We start from the raw sequence: 6,106 nt of genomic DNA on the forward strand, positions 1-6,106 counted from the left end.
TTGTCAAGATTGAGCAAGGTTTTAACGAACTGAAACACGGTTTCTTTGTGAATTCCATTAGTTCCCAGTAGCAGGTTCTTGTAATATGTGTACTTTTAAAGATTTAACAAAATTTGGTGACCCAAATCTCAGTAACTTGTTGAATTCAGTTAGTTCCCAATAGACCGCAGTAGTAATAAAAGGACTGTTCGGGGTATAGAAAATTTTCACGAATGGAATCAAAATTTCTAGGCGAATTCAGTGAGTTCCCAATGGGACATGCTTGTATGAGTGTGCTTTTCAATATATAGCAACATTTTAAGGAACGGAATCTAAGTATCATTGTGAATTCAGTAGGTTCCCACTAGGATTCGCATGTAATAAGCCTGTTATTCAAGATAGAGTAACGTTTTAACGACTGAAACACTGTATCCTGTGAATTCAGTTATCCCAGTAGCAGGATCTTGTAATATGTGTACTTTTAAAGATTTATCAAAATTTGGTGGGCCGAATCTGAATAACGTGGAGAATTCGGTTAGTTCCCAAAATGCCGCAGAAGTAATAAATAGACTATTCGGGATAAAGAAAAATTTTCACGAATGGAATCAAAATTTCTAGACGAATTCAGTGATTTCCCAATAGGACATGCTTGCATGAGTGTGCTTTTCAATATATAGCAACATTTTAAGGAACGGAATCTAAGTATCTCGTTGAATTCAGTAGGTTCCCAATAGGATTCGCACGTATTATACTTGTTATTCAAGATAGAGCAACGTTTTAACGAACTGAAACACTGTTTCTTTGTGAATTCAGTTAGTTCCCAGTAGCAGGCTCTTGTAATATGTGTACTTTTAAAGATTTACCAAAATTTGGTGAGCCGAATTTCAGTAACTTGGTGAATTCAATAGTTCCCATTAGGCCGCAGAGGTAATAAGTGGACTATACGGGATATAGAAAAATATTCGAGAATGGAATCAAAATTTCTAGGCGAATTCAGTGAGTTCCCGATGGGACATGCTTGTATGAGTGTGCTTTTCAGTATATAGCAACATTTAAGGAACGGAATCTAAGTATCATGGTGAATTCAGTAGGTTTCCAATAGGATTCGCATGGGATAAGCTTGTTATTCAAGATAGAGCAACGTCTTAACGAACTGAAACACTGTTTCTTTGTGAATTCAGTTAGTTCCCAGTAGCAGGCTCTTGTAATATGTGTACTTTTAAAGATTTATCATAATTTGGTGAACCAAATCTCAGTAACTTGGTGAATTCAGTTAGTTCCCAATAGACCGCAGTAGTAATAAGTGGACTGTTCGGGGTATAGAAAAATTTTCACGAATGGAAACAAAATTTCTAGGGTAATTCAGTGAGTTCCCAATGGGACATGCGTGTTTGAGTGTGCTTTTCAATATATAGCAACATTTTAAGGAACGGAATCTAAGTATCATTGTGAATTCAGTAGGTTCCCAATAGGATTCGCATGTAATAAGCTTGTTATTCAAGATAGAGCAACGTTTTAACGACTGAAACACTGTATCCTTGTGAATTCAGTTAGTTCCCAGTAGCAGGATCTTGTAATATGTGTACTTTTAAAGATTAATCAAAATTTGGTGAGCTGAATCTCAATAACGTGGAAAATTTGGTTAGTTCACAATAGGCCGCAGTAGTAATAAATAGTCTTTTCAGGATATACAAAAATTTTCATGAATGGAATCAATATTTCTAGGCGAATTCAGTGAGTTCACATGGGACATACTTGTATGAGCGTGCTTTTCAATATATAGCAACATTTTAAGGAACGGACTCTAAATATAATGGTGAATTCAGTTGGTTCCCAATAGGATTCAAATGTATTAAGCTTGTTATTCAAGATAGAGCAACGTTTTAACGAACTGAAACACTGTTCCCTTGTGAATTCACTTAGTTCCCAGTAGCAGGCTCTTGTAATATGTGTACTTTTAAAGATTTATCAAAATTTCCTGGGCCGAATCAGAATAATTTGGTAAATTCGGTTAGTTCCCATAGGCCGCAGTAGTAATAAGTGGACTGTTTGTGATATAAAAAAAATTTCACGAATGGAATCAAAATTTCCAGGCGAATTCAGTGAGTTCCCAATGGGACATGCTTATATGCTTGTGCTTTTCAATATATAGCAACATTTTAAGGAACGGAATCTAAGTATCATTGTGAATTCAGTAGGTTCCCAATAGGATTCACATGTAATAAGCTTGTTATTCAAGAAAGAGCAAAGTTTTAACCAACTGAAACACTGTTTCTTTGTGAATTCAGTTAGTACCCAGTAGCAGGCTCTTGTAATATGTGTACTTTTAAAGATTTATCAAAATTTGGTAACCCAAATCTCAGTAACTTGGTGAATTCAGTTAGTTCCCAATAGACCGCAGTAGTAATAAGTGGACTGTTCCGGGATATAGAAAAATTTTCACGAATGGAATCAAAATTTGTAGGCGAATTCTTTGAGTTCCAAATGGGACATGCTTGTATGAGTGTGCTTTTCAATATATAGCAACATTTAAGGAACGGAATCTAAGTATCATTGTGAATTTAATAGGTTCCAAATAGGATTTGCATGTAATAAGCTTGTTATTCAAGATAGAGCAACGTTTTAACGGAGTGAAACACTGTTTCTTTGTGAATTCAGTTATTTCCCAGTAGCAGGCTCTTGTAATGTGTGTACTTATAAAGATTTATCAAAATTTGGTTAGCCGAATCTCAGTAATTGGTGAATTCGGTTAGTTCCCAATAGGCCGCAGTAGTAATAAGTGGACTCTTCGGGATATAGAAAAATTTTCACGAATGGAATCAAAATTTCTAGGCGAATTCAGTGAGTTCCCAATGGGACATGCTTGTATCAGTGTGCTTTTCAATATATAGCAACATTTTAAGGAACGGAATCTAAGTATCATGGTGAATTCAGTAGGTTCCCAAAAGGATTCGCATGTAATAAGTTTGTTATTAAAGATAGATCAACGTTTTAACGACTGAAACACTGTATCCCTGTGAATTCAGTTAGTTCCCAGTAGCAGGATCTTGTAATATGTGTACTTTTAAAGATTTATCAAAATTTCCTTAACCCAATCACAGAAAGACATACATGGTATGCACTCATTGATAAGTGGCTTGTAGCCCAAATGCTTGAATTACCCTAGATCCCTAGAACAAACGAAACTCAAGACAGATGATCAAAATGTGAATGCTTCACTCCTTCTTTAAATGAGGAAAAAGAATACCCTTGGCAGGGAAGGGAGAGGCAAAGATTAAAACAGAGACTGAAGGAACACCCATTCAGAACCTGCCCCACATGTGACCCATACATATACAGCCACCCAATTAGACAAGATGGATGAAGCAAGGAAGTGCAGACCGACAGGAGCCGGATGTAGATCGCTCCTGAGAGACACAGCCAGAATACAGCAAATACAGAGGCGAATGCCAGCAGCAAACCACTGAACTGAGAATAAGTCCCCCGTTGAAGGAATCAGAGAAAGAACTGGAAGAGCTTGAAGGGGCTCGAGACCCCAAAAGTACAACAATGTCAAGCAACCAGAGCTTCCAGGGACTAAGTCACTACCTAAATACTATACATGGACTGACCCTGGACTCTGACCCCATAGGTAGCAATGAATATCCTAGTAAGAGCACCAGTGGAAGGGGAAGCGCTGGGTCCTGCTAAGTCTGAACCCCCAGTGAACTAGACTATGGGGGGAGGGCAGCAATGGGCGGAGGGTTGGGAGGGGAACACCCATAAGGAAGGGGAGGGGTGAGGGGGATGTTTGCGCAGAAACCGGGAAAGGGAATAACACTTGAAATATATATATAAGAAATACTCAAGTTAAGGAAAAATAAATTTCCTGAGCCGAGTCTCAATAACGCGGAGAATTCGGTTAGTGCCCAATAGGCCGCAGTAGTAATAAATAGACTATTCGGGATGTAGAAAAATTTTCACGAATGGAATCAAAATTTCTAGGCGAATTCACTGCGTTCCCAATGGGACATGCTTGTATGAGTGTGCTTTTCAATATATAGCAACATTTTAAGGAACGGAATATAAGTATCATGGTGAATTCAGTAGGTTCCCAATAGGATTCGCATGTATTATACTTGTTATTCAAGATAGAGCAATGTTTTAACGAATTGAAACACTGTTTCTTTGTGAATTCCGTTAGTTCCCAGTACCAGGCTCTTGTAATATGTGTACTTTTAAAGACTTAACAAAATTTGGTGAGACGATCTCAGTAACTTGGTGAATTCGGTTAGTTCCCAATAGGCCGCAGTAGTAATAAGTGGACTGTTCCGGGATATAGAAAAATTTTCACGAATGGAATCAAAATTTGTAGGCGAATTCTTTGAGTTCCAAATGGGACATGCTTGTATGAGTGTGCTTCTCAATATATAGCAACATTATAAGGAACGGAATCTAAGTATCATGGTGAATTCAATAGGTTCCAAATAGGATTTGCATGTAATAAGTTTGTTATTCAAGATAGAGCAACGTTTTAACGAAGTGAAACACTGTTTCTTTGTGAATTCAGTTAGTTCCCAGTAGCAGGCTCTTGTAATGTGTGTACTTCTAAAGATTTATCAAAATTTGGTGAGCCGAATCTCAGTAGCTTGGTGAATTCGGTAGGTTCCCAATAGGCCGCAGTAGTAATAAGTGGACTGTTCGGGATATAGAAAAATTTTCACTAATGGAATCAAAATTTCTAGGTGAATTCAGTGAGTTCCCAATGGGTCATGCTTGTATGAGTGTGCTTTTCAATATATAGCAACATTTTAAGGAAGGGAATCTAAGTATCATCGTGAATTCGATAGGTTCCAAATAGGTATCGCATGTATTAAGCTTGTTATTCAAGATAGAGCAACGTTTTAACAAACTGAAACACTGTTTCTTTGTGAATTCAGTTAGTTCCCAGTAGCAGGCTCTTGTAATATGTGTACTTTTAAAGATTTACCAAAATTTGGTGAGCCGAATTTCAGTAACTTGGTGAATTCAATTAGTTCCGTATTGGCGCAGAGGTAATAAGTGGACTGTTCGGGATATAATAAAATTTTCACGAATGGAATCAGTATTTCTAGGCGAATTCAGTGAGTTCCCAAATGCTACATGCCAGTATGAGTCTGCTTTTCAATATATAGCAACATTTTAAGGAACGGAATCTAAGTATCATGGTGAATTCAATAGGTAACCAATAGGATTCACATGTAATAAGCTTGTTGTCAAGATTGAGCAACGTTTTAACGAACTGAAACACGGTTTCTTTGTGAATTCCATTAGTTCCCAGTAGCAGGTTCTTGTAATATGTGTACTTTTAAAGATTTAACAAAATTTGGTGACCCAAATCTCAGTAAATTGGTGAATTTAGTTAATTCCCAATAGACCGCAGTAGTAATAAGAGGACGGTTCGGGGTATAGAAAATTTTCACGAATGGAATCAAAATTTCTAGGCGAATTCAGTGAGTTCCCAATGGGACATGCTTGTATGAGTGTGCTTTTCAATATATAGCAACATTTTAAGGAAGGGAATGTAAGTATCATTGTGAATACAGTAGGTTCCCAATAGGATTCGCATGTAATAAGCTTGTTATTCAAGATAGAGTAACGTTTTAACGACTGAAACACTGTATCCTGTGAATTCAGTTAGTTCCCAGTAGCAGGATCTTGTAATATGTGTACTTTTAAAGATTTATCAAAATTTGGTGAGCCGAATCTGAATAACGTGGAGAATTCGGTTAGTTCCCAATATGCCGCAGAAGTAATAAATAGACTATTCGGGATAAAGAAAAATTTTCACGAATGGAATCAAAATTTCTAGACGAATTCAGTGATTTCCCAATAGGTCATGCTTGCATGAGTGTGCTTTTCAATAAATAGCAACATTTTAAGGAACGGAATCTAAGTATCATTGTGAATTCAGTAGGTACCCAATAGGATTGGCATGTAATAAGCTTGTTATCAAGATAGAGCAAAGTTTTAACGAACTGAAACACTGTTTCTTTGTGAATTCGGTTAGTTCCCAGTAGCAGGCTCTTGTAATATGTGTACTTTTAAAGATTTATCAAAATTTGGTGACCAAAATCTCAGTAACTTGGTGAATTTAGTTAGTTCCCAA

This window comes from Rattus norvegicus, chromosome 6 (genome assembly GCF_036323735.1).
Source record: "Rattus norvegicus strain BN/NHsdMcwi chromosome 6, GRCr8, whole genome shotgun sequence".
Classification (NCBI taxonomy): Eukaryota; Metazoa; Chordata; class Mammalia; order Rodentia; family Muridae; genus Rattus; species Rattus norvegicus.